General features: G+C 35.0%; 1 protein-coding gene across 1 annotated transcript in view; it reads left to right on the plus strand.

Annotated features, from left to right (window-relative positions):
- The window catches only part of TAF1B (TATA box-binding protein-associated factor RNA polymerase I subunit B), a 371,762-nt gene that overhangs the window by 154,617 nt on the left and 196,676 nt on the right, over nucleotides 1-20,469 (plus strand). The window lies entirely within an intron of this gene.

Below are 20,469 nucleotides of genomic sequence, written 5' to 3' on the forward strand. Positions count from 1 at the left end.
TATGAACCAGTTCATATTCCAAATACACCAAGACAAAAAAAAAAAAATGCTCTCACTTTGTCACATGCACATCTGGTCTGCAAAGCATGTTCTAAAAGTAGTAAAACTATTGTTTTTGAAATAGGACTGTTTTTGTCACATACCTATTAATCATAAAATATCCTTTAACTGTGTGGAATGCATCCAAGTGCACAAAAGCAAAGCATTTCAAAGAAATAGCTCCAAATCAGTGGTGGTTAGACATGCCTATTTTCTCCAGAAATGTTAATAGTGTAGGTATGAATATTTTAGAAACGAAGTGTTTTGCTTTGAACACATTTTATTTTCAATGGAATTTCATTTTACTTCCACCTTGTGTTTGATGTACAATCACTCAAAAAAGTTTTGCAACATGCTTCAAAACTTTTCGGACAACAGCTTATAATAGCTACATCTGGCGCTATTTGGCAACTCAGTTGTAAGCGCGTGAAACAACTGAATACTAGTGGTGGGTCCGAGAAATTACCTGCAGTTTCCCTTAAACAGGGCTTTTTCTGATACTGCTTACTGTTGTCATATTTTACTTAATTAAAGGATGTTACTATAATACTTCAGAGGTCATCGCTGTTCTTATGTTTTAATATTTTCATCTCCAACTGCCATCACTATCGTTGTTTTATCTCCTTCATATGTGTGAACTTTGTAGACATAGGCCTACGACTGTTACAAGTTGAACTATTAGTCTTATTGACATCAACAAATACGACTTTTTGTAAAGATTTCTTTCACATTATTATTGATTAAATTTTTGAATGACTAATCCTATGTATATTGTGAACTAGTGAAACTTAATATAAAATATACTGAACTAGACTAACAGATTTCACGTCTATTTTTGTAATACGAGAATATAATCGCACACACACACACATACATACATACATACAGTATATATGTATGTATATATATATATATATATATATATATATATATATATATATATATATATATATATATATATATATATATATATATATATAATGTTATCATGTGTAATTTCTCGTTTCTTTCATTGCTACTTAGGCCTATCACTTTGATGCCTCTTATGAAGTTAACTGAATATATAACACCTATTGTTGTATTTCTTATTATCTAAGTTTCTAAAGAATTAAAATTAGCTAGAAGTTCAACATTAATTTAGTTAATGCTAGATGCCAGCAGTGAAGAAGGCTACCATGCTCATCAGTGGAGAATGTCTCCTCCTCATCGCAAAAGATGACTTGTACAGAAATCATCGGCCGCTGGATTATATTATAACACAAACCCTAGCCTCTATTCTCTGTGTTTCGCTGATATGAAGTGTTTCTTGGCAGGAGTATGATGAAATAATATCTTGGTCTCTTGTAGCCTGTTACGGATGGTTTGAGCAGCAACTTGAAGGAGAGCGTTGTTCTCTATAGCAACATCGGTTGTCAGGGGAGTTAGGCGGAGCTCCTTCAGTGATCATCCGATGATGATCAACACAAGTGCAACATTGGGGTTGTCCTCCAGTTTTTACAATGAATTTATCATGTTCCTCGTTCTCTCTGTTGTTGTATCCTCTATACATGGTTGTTTTATTTACGCTAAGCTGCCGAGCAATATCTACGATAGAAACATTAGTCTTATGCAAGCTAATGATTGTGGTGCCGCTTAGTCTGTTGCCCATCTTATCGGTGCTAGTGACGAGACAGTTTAAACTTTTCCTGCCCGAATGTGGAGTCACACGATAACATACGACGTTATGAGATTTTTTCTTTTTTTGTTTGTGACAAACGATAATGGTTGAATTCTTTCTTTCTTTATTTATATATAATTTCATTGATGGTTATTCAATATTATTTTATTAGTCAATGAGCTTTTATCTGGATTCGAAATATAGTTTCTTCTTTGACTCTTTTGCCCAATCATCTGAAGTGAAATTTTTCAAAATTTTTCGTCATTTTACGTAATATGAATTTTTCACTCACCATTCTTTTTATATTGTTTACATGATTAATAACCAAAATCGAATAAAAAAAAAACATTTCCTTGTAAATATCAAAAGAACAAATTACTGTTAGGTGAACGAAAACTTCTGGAACATGTTGCAAAACATTATTGAGTGACTGTACTTTTTGCAGCCAGTTACCCTTCAGCTGGCAGCATAAGCAGAACAGTTTTGTGTGCTCCAGAATTATCAAATTTTCACAATTTCTCTTTTGAATTACATTTGCTTTATTATCATTTGCAATGAATCTTACCTACTGTTAAAGTTAGCTCATATCTCTGTGCCTCTTGGTGCCATCAGCATTTTCAAAATAAACAAAATAACACTTGGCTGACCCACAGGGGCTGTCTTTGAAATCACCTGTTTCCCACCAGATGGTGTTGGAATGTTTACCTTCTTGTCAGCATTTCTCTTGCAGTGTCCTTCTGCATACGATGTAAATCGGCGTTAGTAATTATGAACTGTTTCTGGCTAATTTTCTCCTGTATGGTATTGTGCTTGTTTTTGCGTTGTCATCTACAGCATGCAGAGATAGAAGCATTAGGTTGTATAGGAACAAGTTTTGTGTAAACCAAATGTTTCAGTTATGCATGATGGTAACACTGTGTGTATTAGTCTACCAGTAGGGACATGAGTGCACTCTCTCTTCTCATTGTGAAGTAAATAAGGAGTGGTCTGATGAGAGGATGAATAATATTGTGAAGCATCAAAACGTGCAAGAGACTGATAGATTACATAGACAATTCATTAGGACTGGCTATAAACCTACTTGATCTTGTCCTCCTCCTGGCGGTGTTGCTTCTCCTCCTCCTGCATTGCCTAATAGGTTGATTCCTCCCTGTGTAGTACAGGGGAAAAATGATAGGGAAATGAGAAATTTTCTTCTTTAATCAGTTAGACTGTGAAGCTCATGGTTTTCCCCATAGTGATCTACTTTTTTAAGTTTCACTTGTAAGAGAGGTGTCAGAACCTTTGGCTATTTGAAGCCCACCCTCTGGACTGCCCAGTGTCAGTTGGTCGTCACCTCTGACAGGGAACCAAGAAGTGTCTTGGGGCCAAGGTCTGTGTTCTTTGCCACATCTCAACCATCTTCCAGCTCAAAGCCGATGCATTTATTTGTCATAGTTTAGTGCTCATGTTTACTAACTTAACATGTTATCGTTTTTTGGAAAGAGTGATAATTGTGTAAACTTTAGTACACAATTGGGGCAGTATGAGGGAAACAGATTTAGAGGTTATTAAATGAAACTCGACTTTCCTTAACCTAATTTATTACCTTAATACAACAATGGTCATAAAAAAGCCGTAATCCGATTCATAAATCTTACTCTACACAATGGAAACTTACCTAACCTTATCACTATAGTTCATCAAAACTAATTCGACTCAGTCTTAATCCCATAGTTTTCCCTGCCCTTCTATAAAAAGAACCTTAACCTAATTAATTACCTACAGAACTGTAACTTACTATTTCAGTCTTAATATTACCATGATCACTTAAAAGAACCCTAACCTAATTCAAGAACACTAATCTTCTCATCTCCTTTAATCCTCAATCCTCCCACAGTATCCCTAAAACCCCAATACATCAGGTTTCCCTCAACTTTGATCTTTGAGACTTTTTCAGATTGGAGTCAGATTGCTCAGAAGTCAACTGGCACAACATTCACCAGTATACTTTTTCCTATCTATTGGAGAGATCAGCATCTGGTTTTGTTCCTTTCCTACTGCTGTTGAACTTTGTTTGCTGCAGGTGTGTCGAGATCGGCACCTTTGTGATTTAGTGTCATATATGGAGGAACGGGGAGAAGGGCTGCCTGACCAAGTGTTTTTGTTTCTGCCGTCTGGCAGCCTTGCATTCTCTCCCTATGTTTCTTATCACTTCTCTGCCTTATCCCTTCCTCTATTTTCAATTGCTCTTTTAATAGTCTCTTTCTTGATTTCTTTCTTATTAGATTGGATGAAGGGGAGCTCCTCACTCTATGCTAACCCACTCAAGTTAACTGCAAGCAAAAAAAAAAACACAACGATTAATACTCACACAAACAACACATTCATAAACTACAATATACACACAAACAAAACATAACAGCAAAAAACAAAAAAATAAATCACACAAACCCATTTTCCATATTACGACCACAGAGTTATCTAGTTATCTAGGAATTGTAGACATAGTATTACATTTACTTCAGTATTTTTTGAACCACACGTCAATACTTCTGTTGATAATCATTTACTGGAACTGCATCGTAAATTTGTTCCTACACAAATACAAACCTTCATTCTTTACATAGGCTTTACCTTGTGAACATGAGCTGAACTGCTGTTTAACTTTCAGACAAACGTGAGCTGAACTGCTGTTCAACTTTCAGACAAGGTTGTTAACTACTGATGGATAGGGGGAAGCCCCGCCCACCCATCAGACTACACTCCACTTTGCTTTTGGATACCATTGTGTGAAAACGTCTTTGCGCTTCTCTACCTGACTTGCCGTATCTTTGATGAAATATATTGTGATTGTTGTTGAGTTTATTGCCATGCAAACCCCTCAGTCACTTAGGCCTGCTTCATTGGAGAGGAAACTGCAAGTGTTTAAGCACTGTCCAAGGTAGGACAGGCCATGTAACCTGTTCATCTCCTCTGTAGAGATTGACCCACACACATTTTGTGCTTCATGCTGCAAGCATGATTGTAATCAAAGTAGTCCATGCTCAGAGTGCCAGATTTGGCCTTCTGAATAGTGGGTAAAGTTTGCCAGGAAGAAGAGAGAGAAGATCTCCCCGGTGTCATCGGAGCGCAACACACTGCAGGTGACATTGAAGGTTAACTTTGGTACTTTTCTACCTCTCGCTAAACTTCCATCTGCTGTTACTACTTCCAAGGGAGAGGTTTCCTCTTCACCAATTGCTACTGTTGCTTCAGTAGAGGGCTTCCCGGAGGAGGGTTGGGACAACCAGCCTGGTTCCTCTCCGGGAATCTCTCTTCATCTGGAGGAGGAGTGGTCCTCTGGTGGACACTCATTCTCGGAGCATAGGGAAGAACTCTCACCTAACCCAACTTCCCTTTCAGGTGTTGTGGAGGCTGAGGAGCTTAGGGAATTATGTCCTCCCTTGGCATCTTTTGGGGGAGCTGAGTGTATCTCTGCTTATTGATCACTGAAAGTACTATGAAGGGCCTTCTGGTAACCACTAAAATCATGAGCAGGACGATTTCAACATTCACGGTATCCACTGACTCCAGGACTGCCCCTACTTCACTAGTAACCCCACACGCAGCATTAGTGATGTGTACCCAGGTGCTCCCTTCAATGTCGTCCTTGGGTGATGTCCTCCTTCACACGCTGTTGTCTAAAGCCACACTTGGCAAGAAGAGTAGGTCCAAAAAGGGGAGAAGGGAGTCATGATTGTCATCTTCGTCTTCATCTTCGAGTGCTGTTGCCTCCTCCTCCTCCTCTTCCAAAGCTAGCAAGTGGATGAAGAAGAGGGTTGCCTCGCCCTCCCGCAGGAAGTCTCGTACAGCTTCACATGGCTAGCCTTCTTCTGCAGAGAGGGCCAGGGGTCTCTTGCTAGTGGTACTGTGAATACTGCTGCAGTCATTACTGAGAGCATGGATGCAACCACTACCCAGGGTTCTCTGGACCCCTGGTGTACCATTACCAGCCCAGGTAGCACACCTACCCAGGGTGGCAAGGGTCCCTAGTCTATGGACCTGGGCCTGGCTGCCTGCACGGCCCAGCGAAAAAAGGTGAGGAGAGAGCAAGCAGGTGCTCTCTCACCCAACTCCTGCTCTTTAAAGAGAGTGACTTGGGAGTCCCAGGATAGTGGCCAAGTCACCCAGGCAAGGCAAGAGGAGGTCCCCCATTCAGTCTTCTTCACCTGTAGAAGCTTCAGCAGCGATCACTTACCTTGTTGTGGTCTCTTTTTCTAATATACAGTAAACCCCTGGTGTTCTCGGTCTCAAGATTCGCGGACTCACGATTCATGGACTCACCTATTCACGGATTTGTATATGGAACATATATACACATTATTCGCTGAAAATTTGTCCATTCATGGTATTTTTCACTGAGAAATATTCACTAGTTACTGTATTTTCATCTCATTTTCATGACAATGCACTTTTTGTGATAAAACTATTAACCCATTAAATCCCAACTTTTGTATTTTTTAAATTTCTGGAATTTTTGGTAAATAATATATATTTATGGGTCAAGAAAACATATGAAGTAGAAAGAAAAAATCTATTTCTAAGGGTAAGCTTACACTGGGACAATAGGTTTTATGTTTATATTTGTTAAGTAAAGTATTATCTTTTCAGATAAAGATAAACAGTTCCATATTGTCATTCTTACTTAAATGTTATGAATTCCCACCTAAGTTCTAGCTGAAAAAAAATTTAATTTCATAAACTAAATGTACTTTCTTTTATTGTTATACCTGACAATCTTATTTTCTTTTATGATAAGAGCTGAAACATTCAATACAAAGAGTCACATTGCATTTAGAGCAAAAGGTTCTTGGTTTTGCTGTACATGGTTTGTTCATACACCTCTGCTGATTGTTGCGCTTTTCAATAAAATGATCTTTACTATCATAACGAACATCAGCAAAATTTGTGCGCGAGTGTAAGGTACCACAGGGTCTTCCTACTGAGCCTTCCATGCAAGCCAACTTCAGATAAGCTACAGAAACTGCCCTTTTGAAATCTAGTAGACTCAGATGTGTGAAACCATGTCCTTGGTGCAGCAATTTATAAATGATCCATGAGTTCACAACTGCCATATCTCTCATTCTAATGAATAAAGGCCAATACCATTTCTTTCCTCGAATAGAAACAGAATATTTCCCTACTAACCAATCATGGTGATCTACACCACCCATACATTTATTATAGTCGAAAATTGCATTTGGTTGAGGAACGCTTCCTTTCATCATTCTTATCTAGTTGAGGATTCTTACCACAGTAAAGATCAAAATTATAACAGTAGCCTGAGGTCCCACAAAGTGCCCAAAGTTTATATCCAAACCTAGTAGGTTTCACCTGGATAAACTGCTTCAGGGAGTTATGCCCATAATATTTTACCATCATTTTGTCAACACTAACTAATGCATTCCTCAAATATTCCATATTGAACAAATGATTTCTGAAGCTTCGAAATCAGGCTTCTTACTTTGAATCCTTTATCCCCTTTGTTATTTTCTGCATCTGCATTATCACAGAAATGCACAACACTCTTCCAACCTTGAAATTTATTCCGAGACATTGCTTTTTTTTTTTACAATAGAGACACCCAGGTCTTCATCTTTTGACCAATAATGCCTCTCCGATGGTAATTTGTGGTAATTTGACAAAAGAAGAATTCCTATCAGAGATTTCAATTCATCTACACTGAACACAAAATCCAGTTTGTTTCTGCTGGCCGTGGCATGACGAACAGTTTCCTTCACAATGTGATCATAAATATCTGGGGACATTATTGTTTCATATAATTCCAGAGGTGTTAGGTAATCCAAGTCTTCTTTCATTTTCTTCAAATTGTCCTGGAATGTTTGTCCTCTCTGTTTCACTTCAAAACAACTTTTTAGCAATATTGTTATTTTTTTCTAAAGAAAGTTTTTCAGTAATCATAAAATAATGCTTACCATGGATGGATATTCTCTCACTGCATGTGGTCACAACAGAGATTCGAAAGAAACAGACAAAAAACGAGGTAGGCCGGTAAGTTCACGTGCAGCATACTTCGACAGGTTTGATCAGGATTTATAATGCTTCGTCCCAGCGTCCTCATTTGAGGACACAATTTTCAAAGCTGATAATGAACAACTTCCTCTGATTTATAATTGACAATTTATACTTAAAATGCTTGGGTAATAGATTAATTTACTATACTTTGGGAAATTCATTATATATTAGTTAAAATAACTTGGAAAAAATTACTTGAAATTACGATAGGATAAGAGCACATTTTTGTACAACTTTGGTTATTCATAAAAGTCTTGTAAAGTTCTTAATACTAATAAAAAAAATGTCATGGGGTGCAATATGAAATAAATAATGCATGCATTTATTCAAATGTGATAAATTGATAAGAGAAAAGAGGTAAAAAAAATCTTGAAATGTGTGTCCTCAAATGAGGACGCTGGGATATAATGGGTTAAAATACACAGGTAGTGCTCGAGTTACGATAATTCACCTTACGATAATTTGATTTTGCAATGGGGTAAGCAATTAATGCTGATACAACAATATTTATAAAATACTTTTAAATTTTGCTCGAGCGCAGGCAGCAGTGTACAATGAGGCAGGAGAGAGACCAAATTACAATAGACCAGTTTCTTTTCCTCCACCTCTTTATCCCATCTTCTAGTTATTAAAAAAGTAAAAGAGAATGATAAAAGTGTTGTTAGTGACGGTATACTCTTGCGCAAGTGTGTACAGCCATAAACAACCAACCGAGAAATTGTTGTTTTGCTTATTACTGTAGGTTATAGTACAAATGATGTTAAGTAGAATAGGACTGATATATTTTTACATTATACCGTTATTTGGTATGGATAAAATATCAGCAAGAAAATATACTGCTAAATTTAAGCTGCAAGTTGTAGCTGAAGCTGAGAAAACAAAGTTCAAGCTGTTAACCCTTTAACGCCGAGCCTCTATTTACAAAAACGTCTCCCGTATGCCGGCGGCGTTCGGGAGTTAGCGCCGAAGCGGAAAAAAAGTTTTTTGCAAAAAATCACAGCATGCTTAGTTTTCAAGATTAAGAGTTCATTTTTTGTTCCTTTTTTTGTCATTGCCTAAAGTTTAGTATGCAGCCATCAGAAATGAAAAAATATCATTATCATATATAAATATTGAAATATATGACAGCGCTAAAAAAATTTTTCATATATAATTTTATACAAATCGCGCTGTGAGCAAAACGGTTAAAGCTAACTGGTTATTTTTTTTTCTTTGTATTGTACACCAAATTGCGATGATTTTGGTATATAACAAATTGTAAAACGATCAAAGCAACACAGAGAAAATATTATCACAAAATGATGCATGAATTCGTAATGCGCAGACATAAAAAAATGTTTTTTTCAAAAATTCACCATAAATCAAAATATTGTGCTAGAGACTTCCCATTTGTTGAAACATGAAGGTAATTAATTGAATATTACTAGACTGTAAGTGTTTTAGCTTGCAATTGCAGTTTTCGACCATTTCGGTGGAGTTAAAGTTGACTGAAGGTCGAATTTTTTCTATTTATCGTGATTTATATGAAAATATTTCAAAACTGATAAAAGCTACAACCATGAGTTATTTTCTGTTGTATTCTACATGAAATTGCGCACATTTTCATATATAAAACTTTATGTAACGACTAATATAAAATGGTGCAAACATTACGACAACGTGATGAAAAGAATTTCTGAGATGTTCGGCCGAGTTACCGCATTGAGCGTAAGGAAAATGTTTTTTCAAAAATTCACCATAAATCGAAATATTGTGCTAGAGACTTCCAATTTATTGCAAAATGAAGGTAAATGATTGATTATTACTAGAATGTAAGAGTTTTAGCTTACAATTGCGTTTTTCGACCATTTCGGTCGAGTTAAAGTTGACTGAAGGTTGAAATTTAGGCAGTTATCGTGATTTATGTGAAAATATTTCAAAACTGATAAAAGCTACAACCATGAGTTATTTTCTGTTGTATTCTAAATGAAATTGCGCACATTTTCATATATAAAACTTTACGTAACAACTAATATAAAACGGTGCAAACATTACGACAAGGTGATGAAAGAATTTCTGGTGCGGATGTAAGGAAAAAGTTTTTATTAAAAAATTCGCCATAAATCGAAATATTGTGCTAGAGACTTCCAATTTGTTGAAAAATGAAGGTAAATGATTGAATATTACTAGAATGTAAGAGTTTTAGCTTACAATTGCGTTTTTTGACCATTTCGGTCGAGTCAAAGTTGACCGAAGGTTGAAATTTTGGCAGTTATTGTGATTTATATGAAAATATTTCCAAACTGATAAGAGCTACAACCATGGGTTGTATTTTGTTGTATTTTACATGAAATTGCACACATTTTTATATATAAAACTTTATGTAACGACTAATATAAAACAGTGCAAAAATTATGACAAAATGACGAAAGAATTTCTGAAATTTTCGGCCGGTTTACCGCGTGGACGTAAGGAAAAAGTTTTTTTTTTCAAAAATTCAGCATAAATCAAAATATTTTGCTAGAGACTTCCAATTTGTTGCCAAATGAAGGTAAATGATTGAATATTACTAGAATGTAAGAGTTTTAGCTTACAATTGCGTTTTTTTACCATTTTGGTTGAGTCAAAGTTGACCAAAGGTTGAAATTTTTTGTAGTTGACGTATGGTACGTCCACTTGGCACCCAACAGATAATTTTAGTCGACATATGATACGTCCAGTCGGCGTTTAAGGGTTAATGACTATAAATTATCGTGCATCGGCAACATAGATGAAACTTGACTGTAATTAAAATTGGAGAAAAAATATTTTAATCAAAACTAGTGGACATGAAAGAACACATTATTGCTATTTTTATGCCGATAAACGATAAATACGTAAAGCTTGTATTATGATGAAATCAAGTGAAAATAGTGAACGAAATCTTGATTTTTTTACACAAAACAAATGCCCCCAAACAGCCAACGTCATCTATTAACCCGTAAACGCTGAGCCTCTATTTACAAAAGTGTCTGCTTTATGCTGGCGGCGTTCGGGAGTTAACGCCGAAGTGGAAAGAAAGATTTTTTAAAAAAATCACAGCACGCTTAATTTTTAAGATTAAGAGTTCATTTTTGGCTCATTTTTATGTCTGCCTGAAGTTTAGTATGCAACCATCAGAAATGAAAAAAAATGTCATATATAAATACTGGAATATATGACAGCGCGAAAAAAAAATATTCATATATAATTGTATACAAATTGCGCTGTGAGCAAAACGGTTAAAGCTAATGCGTTATTTTTTTTCTTTGTATTGTACACTAAATTGCAGTGATTTTGGTATATAACAAATTGTAAAATGCTCAAAGCAACACAGAGAAAATATTATCACAAAATGATGCATGAATTTGTAACGTACGGACATAAAAAAAAAATTTTTTCAAAAATTCACCAAAAATTGAAATATTGTGCTAGAGACTTCCCGTTTATTGCAAAATGAAGCTAATTGATTGAATATTACTAGACTGTAAGTGTTTTAGCTTACAATTGCAGTTTTCGACCATTTCTGTCGAGTTAAAGTTGACCGAAGGTCAAATTTTTTCTATTTATCATGATTTATATGAAAATATTTCAAAACTGATAAAAGCTACAACCATGAGTTATTTTTTGTTGTATTCTACATGAAATTGCGCTCATTTTCATATATAAAACTTTATGTAACAGCTATTAGAAAAACGGTGCAAACATTACGACAAAGTGACAAAAGAATTTCTGAGATTTTCGGCCGAGTTGCCGCGCGGGTGTAAGGAAAAAGTTTTTTTTTTTTCAAAAATTCACCATAAATCGAAATATTGTGCTAGAGACTTCCAATTTGTTGCAAAATGAAGGTAAATGATTGAATATTACTGGAATGTAGGAGTTTTAGCTTACAATTGTGTTTTTCGACCATTTCGGTTGAGTCAAAGTTGACTGAAGGTTGAAATCTTGTCACTTATTGTGATTTATATGAAAATATTTCAAAACTGATAAAAGCTACAACCATGAGTTATTTTTTGTTGTATTCTACATGAAATTGCACACTTTTTTATATATAAAACTTTATGTAACGATTAATATAAAACGGTGCAAACATTACGACAAAGTGACGAAAGAATTTCTGAGATTTTCGGCCGAGTTACTGCGCGCGGATGTAAGGAAAAAGTTTTTTTTTTTAAGTCACCTGAAATAGAAATATTGTGCTAGAGACTTCCAGGTTGTTGCAAAATGAAGGTAAATGATTGAATATTACTAGAATGTAAGAGTTTTAGCTTACAATTGTGTTTTTCGACCATTTCGGTCGAGTCAAGTTGACCGAAGGTTGAAATTTTGGCACTTATTGTGATTTATATGAAAATATTTCCAAACTGATAAAAGTTACAACCATGGGTTGTTTTTCGTTGTATTTTACATGAAATTGCGCACATTTTCATATATAGAACTTTATGTAACGGCTAATGTAAAACAGTGCAAAAATTACGACAAAATGACAAAAGAATTTCTGAAATTTTCGGCCGAGTTACCGTGCGCAGATGTAAGGAAAAATTTTTTTTTTTTTTTCAGAAATTCACCATAAGTCGAAATATTGTGCTAGAGACTTCCAGTTTGTTGCAAAATGAAGGTACATGATTGAATATTACTAGAATGTAAGAGTTTTAGCTTATAATTGCGTTTTTTTACCATTTCGGTCGAGTTAAAGTTGACCGAAGGTTGAAATTTTGGCAGTTATCGTGATTTATATGAAAATATTTCAAAACTGATAAAAGCTACAACCATGAGTTATTTTCTTTTGTATTCTAAATGAAATTGCGCACATTTCCATATATAAAACTTTATGTAACGACTAATATAAAACGGTGCAAACATTACGACAACGTGACGAAAGAATTTCTGGCGCGGATGTAAGGAAAGTTTCTTTTTTCAAAAATTCACCATAAATCGAAATTTTGTGCTAGAGACTTCCGGTTTGTTGCAAAATGAAGGTAATTGATTGAATATTACTAGACTGTAAGTGTTTTAGCTTACAATTGCAGTTTTCGGCCATTTCTGTCGAGTTAAAGTTGACCGAAGGTCAAATTTTTTCTATTTATCATGATTTATATGAAAATATTTCAAAACTGATAAAAGCTACAATCATGAGTTATTTTTTGTTGGATTCTACATGAAATTGCACACATTTTCATATATAAAACCTTATGTAACAGCTATTAGAAAAACGGTGCAAACATTACGACAAAGTGACAAAAGAATTTCTGAGATTTTCAGCCGAGTTACCGTGCGGGTGTAAGGAAAGTTTTTTTTTTTTTCAAAAATTCACCATAAATCGAAATATTGTGCTAGAGACTTCCAATTTGTTGCAAAATGAAGGTAAATGATTGAATATTACTAGAATGTAGGAGTTTTAGCTTACAATTGCGTTTTTCGACCATTTCGGTTGAGTCAAATTTGACCGAAGGTTAAAATCTTGTCACTTATTGTGATTTATATGAAAATATTTCAAAACTGATAAAAGCTACAACCATGAGTTATTTTTCGTTGTATTCTACATGAAATTGCACACTTTTTTATATATAAAACTTTATGTAACGATTAATATAAAACGGTGCAAACATTATGACAAAGTGACAAAAGAATTTCTGAGATTTTCGCAGAGTTACTGCTTGTATGGATGTAAGAAAAAAAGTTTTTTTAAATTCACCATAAATCGAAATATTGTGCTAGAGACTTCCAATTTGTTGCAAAATGAAGGTAAATAATTGAATATTACTAGAATGTAAGAGTTTTAGATTACAATTGCGTTTTTCGACCATTTCGGTCGAGTCAAAGTTGACCGAAGGTTGAAATTTTGGCACTTATTGTGATTTATATGAAAATATTTCCAAACTGATAAAAGTTACAACCATGGGTTGTTTTTCGTTGTATTTTACATGAAATTGCGCACATTTTCATATATAGAACTTTATGTAACGGCTAATGTAAAACGGTGCAAAAATTACGACAAAATGACAAAAGAATTTCTGAAATTTTCGGCTGAGTTACCGCGCGCAGACCTTAGGACAAAATTTTTTTTTTTTCAGAAATTCACCATAAATTGAAATATTGTGCTAGAGACTTCCAGTTTGTTGCAAAATGAAGGTACATGATTGAATATTACTAGAATGTAAGAGTTTTAGCTTATAATTGCGTTTTTTTACCATTTCAGTCGAGTTGAAGTTGACCGAAGGTTGAAATTTTGGCAGTTATCGTGATTTATATGAAAATATTTCAAAACTGATAAAAGCTACAACCATGAGTTATTTTCTTTTGTATTCTAAATGAAATTGCACGCATTTCCATATATAAAACTTTATGTAACGACTAATATAAAATGGTGCAAATATTACGACAACGTGATGAAAGAATTTCTGGCGCGGACGTAAGGAAAAAGTTTTTTTCAAAAATTCACCATAAATCGAATTATTGTGCTGGAGACTTCCAATTTGTTGTAAAATGAAGGTAAACGATTGAATATTACTAGAATGTAAGAGTTTTAGCTTACAATTGCGTTTTTTTACCATTTCGGTTGAGTCAAAGTTGACCGAAGGTTGAAATTTTGGCAGTTATCGTGATTTATATGAAAATATTTTCAAACTGATAAAAGCTACAACCATGGGTTGTATGTTGCTGTATTTTACATGAAATTGCGCACATTTTCATATATAAAACTTTATGTAACGGCTAATACAAAACAGTGCAAAACTTACGACAAAATGACGAAAGAATTTCTGAAATTTTCGGCCGAGTTACCACGCGGGCGTAAGAAAAAAGTTTTTTTTAAAAATTCACCATAAATCAAAATGTTGTGCTAGAGACTTCCAATTTGTTGCAAAATGAAGGTAAATGATTGAATATTACTAGAATGTAAGAGTTTTAGCTTACAATTTTCGTTTTTCGACCATTTCGGTCGAGTCAAAGTTGACCGAAGGTTGAAATTTTTTGTAGTTGACGTACGGTACGTCCACTCGGCACCCAACAGACAATTTTAGTTGATGTATGATACGTCCAGTCGGCATTCAAGGGTTAATTAATCAAAAAATTATTCAAATAAAATTTAAATTGTTAAGTAACAAAATTTTAATTCCCAAATGTAAAACAAAATAAGACAAATAAATTAATCATATAAAATGTGGATACAAAAGACACAGAAATATACTCTGCAAAAAATTAAATATCAAAAAATGTAAAGCAAAAAATTAAGGGAATAGCAAACACACCACGTAATTATATAATTCTTCAAAAGACAAAGCATAAAACATATAACATGAAAAAGTATTAAAAAAGAACAAGGTGTCTACATATAATCACTATAAATAATATTTTTAGTGCACTAAAAACCAATAATTATGTATGTTACAATTCCTTAGTACCAAGTGCTTCGTGTTTTTAATCAGGCGCCGTTACACACACACTTAATAAAATACACTGTTCAGATAACTCAGACACATTTACTAAGGAATTAAACAGTTAAAGGATATGAGCAACCATCGTCTACCAAAATATCAATTACGTTACAACAGGACATTTGAAGTCTTGAGAGCGAGAGAGAGAGAGGGAGCGAGATGGGGAGCGAAAAAAGCAGCTCCTTTCCGCACGGATAATGGTCTCTCAATGTGATGCCCCTTCGTAAGGGCGTGTTAGATGCGGCAGGGCACGACCATACGAGTGCATGGACAGGTCCCAGACGAGGTTTTTATTTTAAAAACTCTTTAAAACGATAATTAGAGAGGAAGTGGAATTACAGTTAACAATAATATTTATCATTACATAGTTTCAGAACAAAAGAATCTCTAGTTATTATAATAAGAATGAAAAACCTCGTTTCATAGAAAATTCCTGAATGACGTTAGGCAACTTTCGTAATGGAATTTTCCACCCAACAGTGTTTTGATCGAGTCCCATAACGTCTTATACACTAATGGAGTCACGTGAGAAGGTGTTAATCTCAGCAAGTTTTGAATACTGACTAAACAAATTGCCTCCCTTTACAACGAACAAGGGCTCCCTGTCTCTCTCAGTGCCACGCATACGTTGTCCTCTCAAACCACACAGCGTTTAATCACTGCAACCTTACGCTAACTCTTTTACGGGATATGCACATCTGAATACAAAATCATACGGTTATACAGCAACTCACACATAAACACAGGGAGATTACTGCATTATGAAAACCACAGCATAAGACTCCTCCCCCCAGAAGATTGGTTATCCCGGGGTTGAATCCAACGATTCACAACGGGATAAGTAATCAGCAACCACGTTGTTCGTACCTGAAATATGCTGTAATTTAATATTATAGGGTTGCAAGCACAGAGACCAACGGGTGGGTCTCTCGTTGTGATTCTTGATCCACTGTAAAAACGTGAGCAGATTGTGATCAGACAACACTAAAATTTCTTCATTCCTAGGTCTGTTCACATACACTTCAAACTTTTTCAATGCTGTGATTAAGGCTAGAGTTTTTTTTTCTATCGTGGAATACACTTTCTGATGCTTTTTCAGTTTCGAAGACATGAAACATACGGTATGCAAAAGTTCACTTTCATCTTCTTGAAGTAGTACAGCTCCAATTCCACAGTCAGAGGAATCAACTTGTATCACAAATTTCTTATTGAAGTCTGGAGCCTGAAGTACTGGTCTTGAAGTTAAAATGGCTTTTACCTTCTCAAAGGATTCTTGACATTCTGTAGTCCAAACAAACTTAGCTTTGGGACTAGTTAAGTCTGTAAACCCTTAAACGCCGACTGGACGTATCACACGTCAACTAAAATTGTCTGTTGGGTGCCGAGTGGACGTACCGTACGTCGACTACAAAAAATGTCAACCTTCGGTCAACTTTGACTCGACCGAAATGGTCGAAAAACGCAATTGTAAGCTAAAACTCTTACATTCTAGAAATATTCAATCATTTACCTTAATTTTGCAACAAATTGGAAGTCTCTAGCACAATATTTCAGTTTATGATGAATTTTTGAAACTTTCCTTACGTCCGCGCGGTAACTCGTCTGAAAATTTCAGAAATTCTTTGGTCATTTTGTCGTTATGTTTGCACCGGTTTATATTAGTCGTTACATAAAGTTTTATATATGGAAATGTGCGCAATTTTATACAGAATACAACAGAAAATAACTCATGGTTGTAGCTTCTATCAGTTTTGAAATATTTCCATATAAATCACAAAAAGTGCCAAAATTTCAACCTTTGGTCAACTTTAACTCGACCGAAATGGTCGAAAAACGCAATTGTAAGCTAAAACTCTTACATTCTGGTAATATTCAGTTATGTAGCTTCATTGTGCAACAAATTGGAAGTCTCTAGCACAATATTTCGATTTATGGTGAATTTTTGAAAAAACTTTTCCCTTACGTCCACGCACGGTAACTCTGCCAAACGTCTCAGAAATTCTTTCGTCACCTTGTCATAATGTTTGCACCGGTTTATATTAGTCGTTACATAAAGTTTTATATATGGAAATGTGCGCAATTTCATGTAGAATACAACAGAAAATAACTCATGGTTGTAGCTTTTATCAGTTTTGAAATATTTCCATATAAATCAACGCAAGTGCCAAAATTTCAACCTTCAGTCAACTTTAACTCGACCGAAATGGTCGAAAAACGCAATTGTAAGCTAAAACTCTTACATTCTAGTAATATTCAATCATGTACATTCATTTTGCAACAAACTGGAAGTCTCTAGCACAATATTACGATTTATGGTGAATTTTTGAAAAAAAAAAACTTTTTCCTTACGTCCGCGCGCGGTAACTCTGCCGAACATCTTGGAAATTCTTTCGTCACTTTGTCGTAATGTTTGCACCGTTTTATATTAGTTGTTACATAAAGTTTTATATATGAAAATGTGCATAATTTCATGTAGAATACAACAGAAAATAACTCATGGTTGTAGCTTTTATCAGTTTTGAAAAATATTCATATAAATCATGATAAGTGTCAAGATTTCAACCTTCGGTCAACTTTAACTCGACCAAAATGATCGAAAAACGCAATTGTAAGCTAAAACTCTTACAACCTAGTAATATTCAATCATGTACCTTCATTTTGCAACAAACTGGAAGTCTCTAGCACAATATTTCGATTTATGGTGAATTTTTGAAAAAAAAAATTTTTCCTTACGTTTGTGCAGTAACTCTGCCGAACATCTCAGAAATTCTTTCGTCACTTTGTCGTAATTTTTGCACCATTTTATATTAGTCATTACATAAAGTTTTATATATGAAAATTTGCGCAATTTCATGTAGAATACAACAAAAATAACTCATGGTTGTAGCTTTTATCAGTTTTGAAATATTTTCATATAAATCATGATAAATAGAACAAATTCTACTTTTGGTCAACTTTAACTTGACCGAAATGGTTGAAAACTGCAATTGTAAGCTAAAACACTTACAGTTTAGTAATATTCAACCAATTAGCTTCATTTTTCAACAAACGGAAAGTCTCTATCACAATATTTCGATTTATGGTGAATTTAAAAAAAAAAACTTTTTTTTACGTCCACGCGTTATAAATTCATGCATCATTTTGATGATATTTTTCTCTGTGTTGCTTTGATCGTTTTACAATTTGCTATATACCAAAATCATTGCAATTTAGTGTACAATACAAAGAAAAAAAATAACTTGTTAGCTTTAACCGTTTTGCTCACAGCGCTATTTGTATACAATTATATATGAAATTTTTTTTGCTCTGTCATATATTTCAATATTTATATATGATAATGATATTTTTTCATTTCTGATGGTTGCATACTAAACGTCAGGCAATGACAAAAAAAGGAGGCAAAATGAACTCTTAATCTTAAAAACTAAGCATGCTGTGATTTTTTTAAAAAACTTTTTTCCGCTTAGCGCTAACTCCCGAACTCGACAGACACTTTTGTAAATAGAGGCTCGGCGTTAGAGGGTTAAGGGGCTACTACAGCTGAAATTCGGGCAGAAACGTCAATAGAATCCTGCCATGCCCAAAAATCTCCATAGCTGTTTTTCTAGTACAGCGGTCCCGGTTTCTGACGGGGTTCCGTTCTTGCGCTAGCGTCGTAACCGAAAATCGTCGTAAGCATCGTCGAAAATCGTCAAAAATCATGAACTGCATTATTATTGAGTTTTACATCAAAAAACCTTCAAATTATGATTATTCTGCCATTTTGCCATATTTCTTCCGCCCAAAAAACATCTCGTAAGCCAGGAAATAATTTCTGATGAATATATTTGAAAAGCGTTTCGGGCGTCGTGGCGGAACCGTCGTAGTAGTACTGCCTGTGTAGGTGGGGTAGCCTTACAGATACCTTCTACATTAGCATTTACTGGAGCAAGAAGGCCTTTCCCAACTTCAAACCCAAAATACTGCACAGTTGCCTTCCTGAACTCACTCTTCTCTAGGTTGACTGTTAGTCCTGCTTCCCTTAGTTTCTTGAAAACTTTCCTCAGGATCTTCGGATGTTCTTCCCACATTGTAGAGTAAATGACTATGTCATCCAGATATACACCTACTCCTTCTATGGACCCTAGCAGTTGATCCATCACTCGTTGAAACGTTGCAGGTGCATTCATCAGACCAAATGGCAGAACAGTATACTGATACAGTCCAAAAGGAGTAATAAAAGCTGACAGCAACTTAGCATTCTCATCTAAGGAATTTGATAGTATCCCTTCAACAAGTCTATCTTGGAGACAAACTTGGCTTGCCCAACATTATCTAGTAACTGATCTATAAGAGGCAAGGGATAATTGTCAGCCACACTGACGGAATTCAGTTTCCTATAATCAGTACACATCCTAAATGAGCCATCTGGTTTCTTCACTAACACACATGGAGAACTGTAGTGACTTGAACTGGGTTCTGCTAATCCATGCTGTAACAAATATTCAACATCTTTCTTCAAAACATCTCGATGATAAGGTGATAGGCGATAAGCTCTCTGTTTGAATGGTCTGCCATCTTCTTGTGTCTTGATCTCATGCTTGATCAGATCAGTACACCTAGGTACATCTGCAAATAGTTCTGTGAAGCTTCTAATCACTTAACACAACTCATCACCTTGCTCAACACTCAGATGTTTCAGTTTATCCTCCAAATTTTCCAAAATTGAAAAATTATTCATCTTGCTTTCAGCTCCCAATTCATATCCATCGTCGTCTTCTGTAGTTGAAGTTGTCTGGGTTATTGACACAGTTTCCATTTTGGTTTCTGAGAAGTAAGGTTTTAAGAGGTTTACATGTATCTTCCTTTTTCATCTTCATCTTTCTGGTGTTTCAATCACATAAGTTCTGTCACTTAACCTCTCAATTATCTTATAAGGACCTTGAAACTTGTTGGAAAGGGGAAATCTCTTGTCAGGTAAAAACACTAACACTTGTTGACCAACACTAAAATTTCTTAGCTTAGTCTTCTTATCATATCTCCTTTTCATTTTCTCTTGACTCAGTTTCAGATTTTCTAAAGAGAATTTTCTAATCTCTTCCAATCTTTTCCTCAAGTTCTTTACATACTCTCCTTGGACTTCCACTTGATTGTCTTCCCAATTTTCTGCAAGAATTTTCAATGGTCCTCTCACTTCTCTACCAAAAATCATCTCGTTAGGTGAACAACCAATGCTTTCTTGATAAGCATTCCTAATTTCAAATAACATCAATTGTACACCAACATCCCAGTCTCTGCCTGACT

Source organism: Macrobrachium rosenbergii, chromosome 10, assembly GCF_040412425.1.
Source record: "Macrobrachium rosenbergii isolate ZJJX-2024 chromosome 10, ASM4041242v1, whole genome shotgun sequence".
Classification (NCBI taxonomy): domain Eukaryota; kingdom Metazoa; phylum Arthropoda; class Malacostraca; order Decapoda; family Palaemonidae; genus Macrobrachium; species Macrobrachium rosenbergii.